The sequence below is a fragment of the Hemicordylus capensis genome, chromosome 1 (genome assembly GCF_027244095.1).
Source record: "Hemicordylus capensis ecotype Gifberg chromosome 1, rHemCap1.1.pri, whole genome shotgun sequence".
In the NCBI taxonomy this organism is placed as follows: Eukaryota; Metazoa; Chordata; class Lepidosauria; order Squamata; family Cordylidae; genus Hemicordylus; species Hemicordylus capensis.
This window is the reverse complement of record NC_069657.1, coordinates 78,663,382-78,680,193: the sequence shown is the minus strand read 5'-3', so window position 1 is coordinate 78,680,193 and position 16,812 is coordinate 78,663,382. Positions and strand designations below refer to the sequence as shown.

At 43.9% G+C, this 16,812-nt stretch overlaps 1 protein-coding gene across 2 annotated transcripts in view; it reads left to right on the top strand.

Annotated features, from left to right (window-relative positions):
* Window positions 1–1,009: 1,009 nt before the first annotated feature.
* Window positions 1,010–16,812, top strand: part of SUSD6 (sushi domain containing 6) — a 102,900-nt gene continuing 87,097 nt past the window's right edge. Inside the window, exons 1-2 of one of the 2 annotated variants that reach the window (XM_053283369.1) lie at window positions 1,010–2,065; window positions 2,258–3,069. The gene's annotated coding sequence lies outside the window, so the exon portion shown is untranslated. The remainder of the gene's footprint in view (window positions 2,066–2,257; window positions 3,070–16,812) is intronic. The other variant, XM_053283368.1, reaches the window with a different exon arrangement.

Genomic DNA, 16,812 nt, shown 5'->3' with positions numbered 1-16,812 from the left:
AATTGCAAACATGGTGGTGGTAACATCACATTGTTCTGCCACTGAGGAAAAGTATTTCTATATTAAATACACATGGATTCCAGATGATATTATTCCAGATTCAGAAAAATACAGAAATTCAGAAAAGAGGCTAGGGCACTTCAGCAAGTTCTGGAAGTCCGTTCAGTTTCACTTTGATTGTTTGAAGAATCGGAAAGTGTAAACTGTTATCAAAATGTCATTTGAATCCTGAACACAGCCTCATGGGCTGACTTGATGTGAAAACAATATGAAGAACTTCAAAAGGCCCACATTTGCAAAAATGAGTGTGCCTACAGGATTTTCGAGCCTGAAGTGGTTCTCTGGGTCTAAGATACCAGTAATGGGAAAGCAAAGTGGAGGAACAAATGCATAGGCGTTCAAAACCCATGCCACAGAGGTGCCGGCTCGGCAAGATTAAAAGCTCTATAAAGTAATAAAGTCTTAGAGGTTTTCATAATACACTTCTGTGGATCTATAAGAAACTAACAACCAGCGTGGTGTAGTGGTTAGAGTGCTGGACTAGGACCGGGGAGACCCGAGTTCAAATCCCCATTCAGCCATGAAACTAGCTGGGTGACTCTGGGCCAGTCACTTCTCTCTCAGTCTAACCTACTTCACAGGGTTGTTGTGAGAAGAAACCTAAGTATGTATGCCCGCTCTGGGCTCCTTAGAGGAAGAGCGGGCTATAAAATGTAAATAAATAAAAATTTAAAATTAAAAAAAAAACCCCAAAGTAGCAATATTCGAAGACTACGTTCTAGCCCCTTGCCTCCCCCACCCCAATGTATTTCAGAACGTATAGTACGTACGGACGTGTGTTGTTCAGAGAGGGGAGAAGTAGTCAAGATTCTCATTAGAAGGTTATGAGCAAAGCAACATTCCATTCAGGCACAGGTGGGTAGGGGGCGGCTGTGAGGCGAGCGTGAACACTTTTCGTCACAGCCATGGAGGAGGAGGGAGGAGTACTAAAGGAGACTTCTAGTCCATAAAAGGGGACTTCCTGGTGGTACTGGAGAAGGGCAAAGGAGAAAATAGGACGACGGATGGGGAAACGCCGTGGGAAGAACGGGGAGGGGGAAGGAAGTCAGCTGTCAAGAGTCTTCCAGTGTAGGAGAACATTTTGCATTCAGACAGAGGCTTGCATGCATCGCTGGGCAGCATATGATCGCGTACACTTGGATTGGCCTGACGTTTAAAAAACAGAAATCAAAAGCGGGGAAACGACTCTCCACGACTTACCAGATGAACAACGGAAAACGTTCCAAAGGAACGCAAAACTGGGCATATTATGTGAGAAGGAAATGGAACTCCGCTTGTTCTGTGTTGTATAGCCTTTCAACAATCCCCGCCCCATGGAGGGGACTTGCTCCTCCCCTCGGCACTGAGCCCTCTCCCTTGGTTAGACAAGGGGCGGGGGGAGCAAAGAGGGGAGCAGCGGCGACAGTCCACGTGCAGGCAGGCGCTGGCTCAGTCCAAGCAGGCCGGCCGGTTGGCGAGGCTCCTCCCTCCTTGTGCTTCCCCGTCCTGTCGCCTCGCCCCGGTCAGTTCTCCCAGCCTAGCCGTTCTCGCTGCTCCTCGGGCGCTGAGCAACCTTTGCTGTCCCTTTAAATCCTCGCGGAGGGCCGCCCCCTTTCCCTCCTCCTCGCCAGGCCCGGCGCGTGAGGCGAACTCGCGCTAGGGTACAGGCGGAGCAACCTCTAAGCGGCTGTTGCTTCTGGAGGCGGCGAAGGCGAAAGCAGCAGCCGGAGAGTTGGCGAGAGGAAGAGGAAAGAAGGCTGCGCTCTTGCTCGTCCGGACGCGGGACGTTCCGTGGCGCTGCGCCTCTGCTTTGGGGTCGGGTGTTGCAGCCGCGAATGTTGCTTTCGCCCAAGCCTGCGCCAAGAGAAGTCGGCTCCCTTCCCCTCCCCCGCCTTTCCCAGCGCCAGGCAGCCAAGGGCACGCGGGCCTTGCAACAGCCCAGCCTCTCAGTGCCTTGCAGGGAGGAGAGGAAGAGGGGAGCCGGCCGTCTTCCTTCTGCAACCAGCTGCTGTGGCGGTGCTGCCGGGTGAGTGAATTGGGAGGAGGGGGGCGAGGGGACTGTGGTTGGCTTGTGGGGGCTGCAGGCGCGTCTCCCTCCCCCCCGGTTCTTTGTTATCCAAGTGTGGAAGAGAGAAGGGGAGGGCGACTGCTGGGCACATACACCGTGGGGGGGGGTGAGGTGCGGGCTGTCAGTGTAGCTCGGCTCTTCCCTTTCCAGGCACGCACACCTGCTCTGCAGAGCGTGGGGTGCCTGGCGACGAAGAGGTACAAAAGAAGATGACTTGGAAAGACAAAGGGCGGATTTGGGAGAAGGAAGAGAAGAGCGAAAACGCTTGAGTCATATTTTGTGTGGAGGATCTGTGGATGGACGCTGACAGCAGAGTGGTTCCCTCCCCCCCCTTCAGGAGATTAGATTCCTAAGCGGCCTGGGAAAACCCCCCTTTGTTTTGGAAATTTGAAAACTTGTCTGGACAAAGCTGCTGTAGAAGCCGGACTTGCAGCACTTCCTGGAGGATGAGCTAGACTGCGTGGCTTTTTCGAATGCGGACTTCTGTAGGATTTGACTGTGCTGTGGCTGCATTTAGGGCCTCCACTGAAGCGAATCCCTCGGCTGGATGACTGAACAGAACACAGTCGTTTTGTGTACCGTGTGAAATACTCACTCAGGGGGTGGAGTGGGTGGTGGAATGACTTCGTTAGGCTCCGGTAGTGTGCAAGTTCTTTGTGTCTCAATCTGTAGTTTGCTTTAAGGAATGCTGGATTTCCTGAGGAAAGTTGAGACTCCGACTGCCTCATTTAAAAAGAAAAACCTCTTCATGAGATATATATTCTCATGTTCTTTATTTGCTGTTTACAGGGACAAAAGCACTTGCACTTTTAAAGATAAACTAAATTTAGTCTGATATTTCTTGGTTTTAAAATAAGCCGTGAGAGATCTGGTAGTGAGAAGAATAAATGTCCATTTATCGGATTAAGAGAGAGGGAATACATCACTTTCCTGTAACCTGCGTCTCTTCTGCAAAACTTCATGTAAGAATTGCTAATCGTATATAATGTGGCTGGTGTGCTGATCCTGTTTGATCCTCATGTCAGCTTGCTAACACAACGTGTTCTATAATCAACTTAACTTGTAAAGTAGAAGAAGCCACTAGTTAGTCGCCTGTTGAGGAAGGTGTTTTGCCTTGTCAATTTCTTTTTCACGGGCAATGTATACACAAGATCAACATGAAGATACTTGAAAGTGCTGACAGTATTTAAATATTGCATTGTAAGTTGTGGTGGTTGTGTCTTGTCCATATGAGACAGTGTCTTGATTATTAGTAACATGATGCTGTACTTACAAGGTCTCTAAACCTTTCCTGTTCAACTACTCAGGTGTAGTGAATTTCAGACATGGATATGAGACAGCCTGATAAAAAGACTAAAACTTGACTTCATTTCCTGTCTGTGTGCTGATAATTTGCTTCATAGTTTTTTATTTGCTACTTGATGCTTGTGTGTGTCTGTGGCACTTTCCTCATTGGTGTTGGCTGTTATGTTTTTGAAATACTACAAACCACTGCGTCATTCCTAGTATCTAGCTTGTTTGTTAAATAAAATCTTGATTGGTATCTGTTCACAAATATTGCTGTTTTTTTTACTTGAAGAAATATTGGGCCAGTGTGTTTTGACTAATGGGCCTGTAAGTGAGATCACCACTAGCCTGTCACCACTTCAGTATCGAGGAAATTGAAAATATTGTGTGTTAGTTTGGAAGGGGGTAGAATATTTGAGGTAGCTGTTTTGCGATTCTTTCAAAATGTTTAATACAAGTAAGTACAATTATCTTTTTAAATTTGATGGTATCTTACATGACTCATGAGGGATTCAGTTGGGATAATTCTCTTCTTAGGAAATACTTGTTTTGGAGGGGCTGAATGACTGGCTGTATCTAGTGGGACCTGAGCTGGGAGGAAGCAGAGATGTAGAAATGCCTTGATGATGCCTGAAGTTCTTTTGGAAAGCTGTAGTGCTGCCAGATGCGTCTTTGTGTTCCTGTAAATGCTATTATATAATAAGGCTTCACTTGGCAAGATTCTTTCGGTCACTGAGGTTGTGCAGGTTTTTTTTTAAAGTGTGAATTGGTATAGGACAGATTTTTCTTCAAAGAGCAATGAGAAGGTTTTTCACTAAGAGTGCGTATTTTATTAAATATTTTTTTAATCATCTGTGCATTAGACGGTCCGGTATTACCTGTACTATGGTGACTAAAGCAATTGGCCTGCTGCTTGGGTTCTGCAGGAGAACCAGGATGATGGCATTGCATGTCCATTTCAGCAATAAAACATACTTGCCTGTTCTAGAACTAGGACAGAAGTGAAGTGGAAACACATGCAGAGCCCCAAGAAGCTACACAGGCAGACACAAGAGGAGAGCAGGATTTAACCTTGGTTGCATGTGCTAAAGGAAGATAAAGCAGTTAAGTGAGTGATTTGCTCTGCTTGAATGCACTAACCTCAGGCCTTTAGACATGTGGGTCTGGTGACTATGGCTATGAAAAATTTGCATAGTCTCTTTCCTGTTCTATACATTATTTCCCCAATAATGTATAAAGGTGGGGGAAAACCTTGACTAAATCTCTGTGAAATTCAAGATAAGCTAGCAATTAAAACTAGTTCAAGCCTACTTTCCTTTACCAATTAAACAGTATATGTAGGAAGCAAAAGCTTTTTCAAAATTCTTGTAAACTTATGCCATAGATTGGCAACATGTAGTCCAGAAGCTTCTGTCACTTTTTATAATTCCAGTTTTCCCATAGACATGCTTATCTCTCCTGGTTCCTAAGAAGATACAAACACAACAGCAGCATATGTCTGAAAGGTTCAGTGTTCAGCAAGAGGACACGTTGAGAGACACATACATTAAAATTGCATATATGTTTATAAGCAGCATTATCAGGGCTCTTACTGCACCCCCACCCCTTGGCTAGCAAGTGAGAGATCGTAGCTTTGAAAAATCCAGGCCTGACACTAGAGACAAGACATTGCAAACTAAGATTCAGTCCCATTTCAAATTAATCAGTATTTTTGGAACTCTGAGGCTGTTCACACCTGTGTGCAAAACCAGGCTAAAGGAGCCCAGCCTGGTTTTGCACATGTGTATGAACCGCCGGGATTGGGCCTAATCCTGGCGGCTACACGGTGGCAAACCCACCTAGGTTGCCACCCTCTTAATGCTCTGTGATTAAGGGAAGGAGCGCTTAATGCACTCATGTGCAGTTCATTATTGGAGCTCCGGGGGTGGGGCAATGCACGCCAATGTGTCCTGGCACCCCACCCCCGGAGCTGCCAGGAGAGCAGCCGGTGATCTGGGCAGATGGTCTGCTTGCCCAGGGAAAGGAAGCCGTTCATTTTTGGGGAGGGTAAGTGAAACCCGCTCTCCCCGCAGACCTCCCCAGACCCCTTTCTCATGGATTGTGAGAAGAGCTCCTCTGTTGGATTCTGGTTAAAAAGTAGTTTGGTAACTGTTTCGGATACTTTCAACAGAACAAGATACTTTCTGTGCAGGATAGTATCAAACTCCCTCAATTGTAATGTAACACTATAAAATGAATACAATGTCTATTACTTAACTTAAAAAAAAAACCTAAATAATTTAGTATTTAAAAATATATACTAAATATTTTTCTCTAATGGCTCACTTTTTAATGTTTAAAAGGTTTTTGTAAACAATGCATGCTGCAGGATAATAAAACCTTAATCCTGCTATAGGAAGCCTGATTATTTATCACTAATTTTGAGCTGGTTACCCCTTTTGTGTGTGTGTTTAGTGGATTAGTTCTGGTGTGAGGCAGACAAGAGATTTTAGATTTGGGTTCAGTTCCTCTTCACAGACAAAACAACAAGAACTACTCAGAATCAGTTTTGGGCTCAGTTTAACTCTCTGCCTAACTTACATTGTCTGCTAATGCACAAACTGCTGAGAAGTGACCCCTGTTGACTTGCCAGTGATGCCACCTATTTGGATTGTATAGAAGTGTATACCTTTTTTTTGTACATCCCTATAAGCATCTGCATGGGCAGTTAAAGGTTGGCATGCCATCTACTTGGATGGTTTTATATAAATATATACATATATAAATATAAACGAGGCTCTCCTTCCCTGGGATACAGAAAATAATTTATTTATTTAACACATTTATATACCACCCAAAATGCTAGTCTCTGGGTGGTTTACAACAAAATAATAAAAACAGATAAAAAGATTAAAGCATTACAACAATTAAAATTTAAAATGTTAAACTATTAAAAACACAATTAAAACGGTGTTTAAAGACTCAAGTTTAAAGAGATTAATATTTGCAATTCGCTTCTTAATTCATTTGATTGTAATGTGACTCATTCAAGTCTTTAAGTGATTTTAAGCTTTTAGGGTCTAGCTTCCCATAAGAGAACTTCGGTGATTCTGAAAAAACTAAAGTATACTTTTGATGGATCTTAATCAAATGCATTTTTGTGACTGAACATTGATGGATTTCTTCTCCAAAGGTAACATGGGTTCTTTGCCTAGTTAAAATAGTAAACGTGTAACCAAAAACACAGAATAGAGAAACTTCTCTCTTTTTTTAAAAGGGCTTTTACAGTTCACATATTGCTTTTGTTAGCAGACTCTGCTTTCCCCATGCCTTTCTTCTTGCTTGTCCTAAGAACCAGTGGCTTGCCAGTCAGAAACCTCAGCCCAGACAAATATCTGATGCCACAGAGAAAGAGACTTGATCTTGCAATGTATCTGATAGCTCTGCCAGGTACTCTCCATGTGACCTCAGAGTACAACACCTTTAGCTCCAGAGTTTAAAGCTCAGACATAGAAGCACACTGGCTGAAAATCAGAGTACAGTACTGAGCTCCGATGCCTAGAGCATCTTGACTAGTGCACAGAAGTGGGAACTGAGGTTAAGATATCAGTCTTCATGTTGCCTCTCTGCCTATCTACAAAATGCTTGTGAGACCCGCCCCCTCCAAAAAACAGCTTCCACACTGGTGAACAGTTGCAAGAGTGTTGGGCTTGTTTTAGATCACTCTAGTTTTCAGGTAGAATAGCGAGGCTTGCCAATCTTGACTGCTTTGCTAGGAATGTGCATGAGCCAGTTTGGCAGAGCCTCTGGAAAGTGTCAAACCGGCTTGTGTGTCGGCATTCGAATGGGGCTCAATGGGGCATGGAGTGGTTCCCTTAAGGAACCAATAAGGAGTTCCTTACCTGCTCATCCTTACCCCTTTGCTTTTCCACTAGGGATGTGCATGAACTGGTTTGGAAGCCCTCTTACAGATCTCCAAACTGGTTCGAAAGTCTGTTGGTTTGGTTGGTTCGAAGGTGGGGGAGATCGCTGTAAGGACCAAGGAGGGTGCTCCCCCCCTTGTGCTTTAAAACAGTTCCGCAGGGTGGCAGGGTACCTCCTTGCAGCCCTGGTGTGTGGTGGACCGGAAGTGCCCGGTGTGCGCATGTTGTGCTCGCATCGCACACACTCACACTGGGCACTTCCAGATACTTCAGGCCTGCCATGTACTGGGGCAGCAAGGAAGTAAGCTGCCCACCCCACAGGACTGTTTTAGAGTATAGCATCGGCAGGGGAAATGCAGCTGTGGGATGGGTGGGTTAAGAGCCCTCCCCAGTCCTTAAAGCTGTTCCCCCCCACCTTCTGACTGGCAGTTGCCGGTTCTGTGCACATCCCTATTTCCTTCTGGTGGTACTTGTCCCAGCAATGGACTCACAGGGCTGTGACAATGTTCTTTGCAGCCTCTGCGTGGCATTGGCAAGCACATTGGCTATTTGCGTGGTCAGCATGGTGCTGCTGACCATGGGAATGGCTGATGTGCATGCATACTTGCCATCTTTGTCCATATGCTGCATGGATGCTGCAGGGAACAGTGCCACATCCCCCACATGGCTGTTGCTAGGGCAAGCACCACCACAGAAAAGGACCAGTGATGAGCAGGTTAATAGCTCCTTACTGGCTCCTTAAGGGAACTGCTCCCCGCCCTGCCAGCCCATGCATGAACCGTTCATGCATATCTCTGTGCTGTGCCCCATATGAATTGTGCCTTAGAACATTTTCCCAAACCTTTTGTAATTCTTCCGTAGAGTTGATGTGTGAAAGGTTCCATGACAGTTGAAAGTGTGTTTGAAAACAGTTATTTATTTCATTTCATTTATATGCTTCCTACCTTCAATAATGGAACTTGAGGCTGTGTACATGGGACTGCCAGGTGGTCTCCCATGCAGGTACTGACCAGATTTGGACTTGCTTAGCTTGGTTAATGGAACGACTCTAGGGTGTTTGGTCAGCGCCCCAGTGTTCGGACTTTGTGGGGCAATTAGCTCTTAAGAGGGTCAGTTCCATCAATTTTAATTTGTGCAAATGTTTGGACTCAGGAAATGACTGTCAGTGTTAGGAACATAGGAAGCTGCCATATACATTGTGTGCATCAGACCAGACCCAGTCATTACATATGACTATTGATTTAAGTTATACTTTTCATTTTCACTTGTAGCTTTGTAATGCAGAAGATTAACCAATACATTTTGGCATCCAATAAGGTAAATCTTATAGGGGCAATACTAATTTAGAGTGAGGACTTGAATTGGTTTTTGAGTTGATCTCTGCACAGCAACTTACTGTGTGACTTTGAGCAAGTAACCCTTGGGCTCCACTGCCTATGTGTGGTATGGAATAATAGTGATCTTCCTGGTGAAATAGTGTTGAGGGTGAACATAGGACTCAGACCTTCTGATGTACAATATGCACGTAATTTTTACTCCACACATTCTGGGTTTCCTCTTCAAGCTTCTCCCACTTGCTATATTCCAGGTTTTCATTATAGAAGTCAGACATCAGGTTTAACCACTGGTGGAGAACTCTAATCTTGAAGCATTAAATAAGAATGAAGAGATATAGGCTGCCAGACTGGGCTCAAATGGTCATGCAGCATTGTGTAGCCCCCAGTTTCACTATAGAAGGGCTAGCTTTGTGTCTCATCTTTGAATGGATATGTCTGAAATATGCTCTCTGCTTGCTGAGCTTCCTTAATACTGATTCACTGCAGTGGTACTGCTAGCCCTGTGGAAATAAATGTGTTCCTTTTCTTTTCTTTACCAAAATTGGCTAAAAAACCAAGATAAGAATTGGGTATTTGCTCAAGATTGGCAAGCCTAATTTTGTTGTGGGAAATTGCTAATGCTGACACAAGCTGCTCCAACCTTAACTTTACTGTGATGGAAAACTTGATGGGGATATGATATGATGTACCAAGGTCAATGCTATATCATGCTAATGAATATTTTCCTTTGGCTTTCATGTACTGTTCCAGCCATCCTCTGTGTGTGGTGATGGTTTCAGTGTTTTACTTAACACTGCCTAGAAGCTGTAGCCCCACACAATTATAATCTACTACAGCATTGAATTATCTTGCTTCCACTAACTTTTCTAAGTGCTTCCAATGAAGTTGTTCAGTAAATAGTCTTAAACATAGATTAACACCACCAAAGATTAAACATGACATGCATGCAAATATGACAAACTAAAATGTGGGCATCCTTTACCTAAGGGACTGTCAACGCCAATTGAACTGCCATTACTGAAAAAGCTTAATAGCTGTGAACCACACACATACTCTTGAAAAAATGTCTCCTAGCCTGGTAGTCTAAGGTCACAGTGAATTGGACATCATGTGTGGCTGTTAAAGCAAGGAGCTTTGTTTGTGCTTCTGATGGTGGATTTCCCAGATCGCTATTGCCTGTGTTCTAGTAGTATAGCTATACATTAAGATCATGCTTCATCCTTCATTATTCGATACAGAGCTGGAAAAATCTGAGGGATCCACATACCTGACATGTTAATGCTAGGAGTTAAATGTTGTCTCTCCCCCCCGCCCCACCGCCACACACCCCTTCTTGAAATGGCCCAGTGTATAAACTTGATTTTAGTACTTTGAAATCTGGAAATTCTTTCAACTTGGACTATATGTCTAAGCTGACATTAATTATTGTCTGCCCAGAAACTATGGAAATACAAGCCTTCTGAAATGGAACTGTCTATACTGAGACAAGGATTGATGTGCAAAAGAGCAGCATGAGGGGGTTCACACTGGATGCTTCCACTTCACACCTAATTTGATGACCAGCATTACTTGCCATTTGTTTGAATTCAGTTAACTTCTTTGGAAAGAGTTATAATATAGGAGGTAAACTGAGGCTGCCTATTTGATACTGGTGTGCTCAATTTTTCTTCACACAGAAAGAAGGTGCTCTTCTTTTGAAGTCCAGACCACTTAACCTGACTTCTAATTTGCACAATCCTGCCACCTAGCTATGTATGTATTTGCTAACTTCCATTTCCCCCACCTCTGTTCTCTTTGGAGTGGAGGAAATTGTGACTGCCTTCCTACTATGTAAGATTTTTAAAATTACCTTGGAAGAACTGTGCCCAAAGCATTCGGAACATGTGCTTAAAATACAATATTGTTGGGAAGCAGTTACTGCAAACTTAATTGTTCCGGAAGCAGATTCATATCATAACCAGAAAAGCAATGTTTAACTTTAGATGATGTTGCTTGCAGTACAAAGGAGGAGTGAAAACAGGAAACTGTTAAGAGTACTTGTTCTGTACTAAAGTTTGCAAGCAGGATATATTCACAGAACAAAAACAGTTCAGATGAATAATGGTGGTAAAAATGGTTTTGTTGTAATGCCATGATATTTTCACCAAGTTTTTGCTGCTTTTGCCAAAAGGCATTCCCCTTTTCCTGATATACCTCTGATTATGATGATTGGAGGGATCCAGATGGCAAATAGGAGTTTGGCTTATTTGTAATCAGTGGAGTTACTGAGTCAGTTCAGCACTTGCAAATTAAGGATTGGGGACCAGGGGGAAATTGAGTTGTAGGTATAGTAACCATTGCATCATTTACACTAATACCACCTTGTCTGAACTCTGAACCTCAACGGCTGCAAAAGTGAGGTGGGAGATGGACAAACTCTATAAGCAGATGTACATGTTGAGATCTCATCTTGCACAGCAGTTTGTCAGAAATGAGAATCATTTTGTCCCATGTCACTTAAAAATTGCCCTTGAGGAATTAGCAGACTTCCTGGAAATCAGCCCACCTGCCAATAAATCCACTCCATGTGGCTGAAGTGGAATGTAGCAGTGCTCTTGGCAGCTACTTGATGGGCTTTCTTTTATAGTGCCATGATTGTACTTCCACAGGTGATGAGGTGCAAAAAGAATGGAAATCAGCTTTTATAAATACCTGAGCATGAGAGAATGTATACATGTTTAAACTCTGTATTCTGAGGCTTGTTGAATGGTGGCACAAAAGTATCTTTTGCAAACTGGAGTTATAATGGGTGTGTGTGTGTGTGTGTAACACAGCTTTTCTTTTTGGAAAGGAACAAGCTAAGGCCTACTGTGTGTATATGTGTGGTTTTCCCCCCTTTCCAAATCTTGACAGGTCTTGGATGTCAGTCCTAAGAAGGATTCTATAAAACGGAGTTAGCATGAGAAAATAAAGACCTGTAGTCCTCCTTCCTGCAGCCTGTGCTGGACACCAGACCTAAGAGCCATAGCTTGAATAGAAACTATCTCAGATGAAACTAGTGTTAATTTTATAAATCAATACAGATGCATTAAAATATTTATTTATTTATTTATTCGATTTCTATACTGCCCTTCCAGAAGTGGCTCAGGGTGGAAATAACAAACAAGTAAGAGGGATCCCTGTCCCCAAATGGCTCACAATCTAAAAAGAAACATCAGAAAGACACCAGCAACAGTCACTGGAGGTACTGTGCTGGGGATGGATAGGGCCAGTTATTCTCCCCCTGCTAAAAAAAGAGAATCACCACATTAAAAAGGTGTCTCTTTGCCAAGTTAGCAGGGGAGGAACAACAGTGTGGCCTTTCAGCTCTTGACCCTTGTACCCTTCAAGCTTAATTTTTCTTGTACATTCAAGACTTCTTTTGACAGTGGACACAACAGAATGCTTTTAAAAGGTTCTGCAGTGATTGAATGATATAAATCAGTGTGGATGGCAGAGCCTACAGGCAAAATGCATTACAAGGAAATTTATAATTACAAGGTCTTGGTTTTCCAAGTTAGATCTCAAGAGATTTGCTTTAAGTAAGCCACCTAATGGCGCAGTAGGGAAGTAACTTGCCTAGGGAGCAAGAGGTTGCTGGTTTGAATCCCCACTGGTATGTTTCCCAGCAGCAGCAATATAGGAAGATGCTATACTTGGCAAAGAGGCAAGTTATTTGTTTGTTATTTCTTTGTATAAACTGCCCTGGGCCATTTTTGGAAGGGTGGTATAGAAATCGAATAAATAATAATGCTAAAAGGCATTGTGTCTGCAAGGTTGGGGAAGAGCAGAAGCAGCTTGAGGAGGTGAGCAAGCTTTTCTAAACAGAACAACATATGGCCTTTTCCCACTTCAAACTAAATAACAGGAGAAGGGGAGATTTTGAGGGGCTGGTTTCTCCTTAAGGGATAAGTCCTAGTCTGTGTGTTTGTGTGTGGTGTTTTCCAGGGCTAGCAAACTCCAGTGTTTTAGTTCCTGCCTGGAGGGGGTGGAGTCAGATAGGGCTGTGGGGGTGGAGTCAGATAGGGCTGCGGGAGGCCCCACGTTCCTTTGACCCACATCCTGTGTCTCAGTTTGAAACCTACTCTCTACATAAGAGGTGAAGGCCTGAGCGCATAGTGAGCAGGGATAGAAAACAGGACATTGGAGTTTAGCAGGAAGTGTGTTGGAGGAGCCTGGAACAAGCCCCTGTTACCACAAGGAGCCCGGTGGAGAAGAGAACGTAAGTACAAATCCTTTCCTCATATTCTTGGGAAAGGCTGCTTGGACAGTAAATACCTGACCATTACAGCTGAGACCTATCCTTCTAATAAACTATCACTAAATACTGTAAACAGCCAACAAAACCAGTATGAAGATAGAAAGTCAGCAGGGGAGGCAGCACTTCCCAGTGTATTGCATACTGCACAGAGTGCCACATGTATGACTATTTGCCTCATGGGCAGAAGTCATGCGTGTGTGCTTGGTGCAAGAGGCTCCTGGATCTCAGGGAACAAGTTCGTTCCCTTGAAACCAAGGTGGTAAATCTGGAGAAGCTCAGAGAGGCATGCGGATGAGTCCTTCAGGGATGTGGTAGAGCCATCTCACTCTAGGGCTGATAGCTCCTCTGCTGTTAGGGAGAATGAAGGGCTTGGGGAAGGAGGACATCAGTCTGAGGAAGAGGGAAATGCTCCTTTAGAAGGGACCTCTTCCGTGAATGATGAGCCCATATCCTCTCATACAGGGGATACTCCTCCAGGGGATGGGTGCCTCCTTGTAGTGGGTGATTCAATCATTAGAGGTATAGAGAGATGGGTTTGTGACCCACGTGTTGACTGCATGGTGATTTGCCTGCATGGTGACTTGCTTGCCTGGTATGAAGGTTGGTGACATCACGCAGCATCTAGATAGGCTGGTAGGCAGTGCTGGGGAGGAGAGAGCTGTTGTGGTGCATGTTGCCACCAACGATATGGGGAGATGTAGTCGGGAGGTCCTGGAAGCCAAATTTAGGCTGATAGGTAGCGTATTGAAGTCCAGGACTACCAAGGTAGCTTTCTCAGAAATGCTACCTGTTCCGTGCACAGGTACAGTGAGATGGGCAAAGCTGAGGGGTTTCAATGTGTGGATGAGACATTGGTGCCAGGTGGAGGGGTTTAGATTTGTTAGGCACTGGGATACATTTTGGGTAAGCAAGGCCTGTACAAAAGGGACGGGCTGCACTTGAACCAAGATGGAAACAGACTGCTGGCACTTAAAATCAAAAAGGTTGCAGAGCAGCTTTTAAAATGACACCTGGGGAATAGCTGACAGGAGCTGGGCAGTATCCGGTTTGGCAAATGCCATCCCTTAAAGTGCGAGGGTGCAAAGGATTCAGACAAAACAGATGGGGACAGAGCAGAACCACATAAAGAGCAGACAGAAGTCTGAGCCAGCTGGTCAAAGAGTCAAAAGAAAGATAGCATACACCAGGTGAGAGATTCAGTGTATAGGTGCTTATATGCCAATGCAAGAAGCCTCTGAGCCAAGATGGGTGAAGTGAGTGCTTGGTCGCTAATGCAGAAATAGATATAGTGGGCATAACAAAAACATGGTGGAACAGTGAGAACCAGTGGGACACTGTTATCCCTGGATATAAACTCTATAGAATGGATAGGGAGGGACACCTTAGAGGTGGAGTAGCACTGTATATTAAAGAAGAGATAGAATCTAACAAGCTAGAAAACCTAGGAAGACTGGAGTCCTCCACAGAAACCCTGTGGGTGACAATACGAGGCCTGAAAGGAAATGTGCTGCTGGGGATGTGCTATTGCCCTCTGGATCAAAACACTGACAGTGACTGGCAGTTGCAGCAAGAAATCAGGGAGGCGTCACGGAGAGGCAGGGCTGTAAAAATGGGTGACTTCAATTAGCCACACATAGATTGGGTAAACTCACAGTCAGGTTATGACAGAGAAGCCAGATTTGTAGTTATGCTGAATGACTGTGCCCTAGAACAGTTGGTCTTGGAACCAATTGGAGAGAAGGTGACGTTAGACTTAATTATGAGAGGTACCCAGGACCTGGTGCATGATGTCAGTGTCATCGACCCTTTAGGAAACAGTGACCATAGTGTGCTCAAATTCCGCAAACATGCGGAGAGAGAATCAGCAAGGAAGTCTTAACGCAGACATTTTGAATTTCAGAGAGGAAACTTCTTTTCAAATTGAATTTTTATTGATTTTAAGAGTAATAATATTCATTCATAACAAACATAATAAACAGAAATGGACTTCCCGCGCATCTCTCTTCATGAAACATCAGCTATAAAATTTACCCTTGCTAGAGGAAACTTCTCCAAAATGAGGAGTATGGTGAAAAGAAAGATGAAAGGGAAAATCAGTCACTTCATTCCATAATGAATGGAGTTTATTCAAAACCACAATACTAAAAGCCCAGTTGGATTCTATACCCAAAAAGAGGAAAGGTACCACTAAGTCCATGAGGATGCCAGCATGGATAATAGATAATGTCAAGGAAGCCATAAAAGGGAAGAAGACTTCCTTCCCAAATAGAAAGGCCTGTCCAAATGAAGAGAACAAAAAGGAACACAAATTCTGGCAAAAGAAATGGTGACAATAAGGGAGGTGAAAAGAGAGTTTGAGCAACATTTAGCTAAAAGCATCAAGGGGAATAACAAAAACCTCTTTCAGTACATCAGAATCAGGAAACCTGCCAGGGAGGCAGTTAGACCATTAGACAATGGAGGAGAGAAAGGGATTATTGAAGAGGATATGGAGGTTGCAGAGAACCTAAATGAGTTCTTTGTGTCTGTCTTCACGGCAGAGGATACTGAGCATATACCTGTTCCTGAAACAGGCTTTTCGGTGATGGAGGCTAAAGAACTGTGACAGATAGAAGTGACAAGAAATTATGTTCTAAACTATCTGGAAAAACTGAAAACTAGCAAATCACCAGGGCCGAATGGCATTCATCCAAGAGTCCTCAAAGAATTCAAATATGAGATTGCCGGCCTCCTTGCTAAAATATATAACTTATCCCTGCAATCGGGTTCTGTACTGGAGGACTGGAAAGTAGCAAAAGTAACACCGATTTTCAAAAAGTGATTCAGGGAGATCCGGGGAATTACGGGCCAGTTAGCTTAACATCTGTTCCAGGCAAATTGATGGAAAGCATCCTCAAGGATAATACTGTAAAGCACATAGAACAACAGGCCCTGCTGGGAGAGAACCATCATGGCTTTTGCAAAGGGAAATCTTGCCTCTCAAACCTTTTGGAGTTCTTTGAGAGTGTCAACAAGTGTGTGGATCAAGGTGATCCAGTTGACATAGTATACCTGGACTTCCAAAAAGCTTTTGACAAAGTTCCTCATCAAAGACTCCTGAGGAAACTTAGCAGTCATGGGATAAGGCAAGAGGTTCATGTGTGGATTGCTAACTGAATGAAAGACAGGAAACAGAAGGTAGATATAAATGGAGAGTTTTCACAATGGAGGGAAGTAAGAAGTGGGGTCCCCCAGGGATCTGTACTGGGACCAGTGCTTTTTAATTTATTCATAAATGATATAGAAGTTGGGGTGGCCAAATTTGCAGATGACACCAAACTATTTAGGGTAGTGAAATCCAAAACAGATTGTGAGAAGCTCCAAAAGGATATATCCAAACTGGGTGAGTGAGTGACAAAATGGCAAATGCAAAGGTTCAGTGTTGTCAAGTGTGAAGTGATGCACATTGGGATGAAAAACCCCAACTTCAAGTATATGCTAATGGGATCTGAGCTGTCAGTGATCACTGGTCATTACCAAGGGAGGGATGTTGGGGTCATAGTGGATAGCTCGTTGAAAGTGTCTACTCAATGTGCGGCAGCTGTGAAAAAAAGGCCAATTCCATGCTAGAGATCATTGGGAAGGGGATTGAAAGTTGCTAATTTTATAATGCCCTTATACAAAACTATGGTGCGGCCACACCTGGAGTACTGCGTACAATTCTGGTCACCACATCTAAAAAAGGATATTGTAGAACTGGAAAAGGTGCAGGAGAGGGCAACCAAGATGATCAGGGGCCTAGAGCACCTTTCTTATGAGGCTAGGCTACAACACCTGTGGCTATTTAGTTTAGAAAAAAGATGACTGTGGGGAGATACAATAGAGGTCTATAAAATCATGCATGGTGTGGAGAAAGTGGAT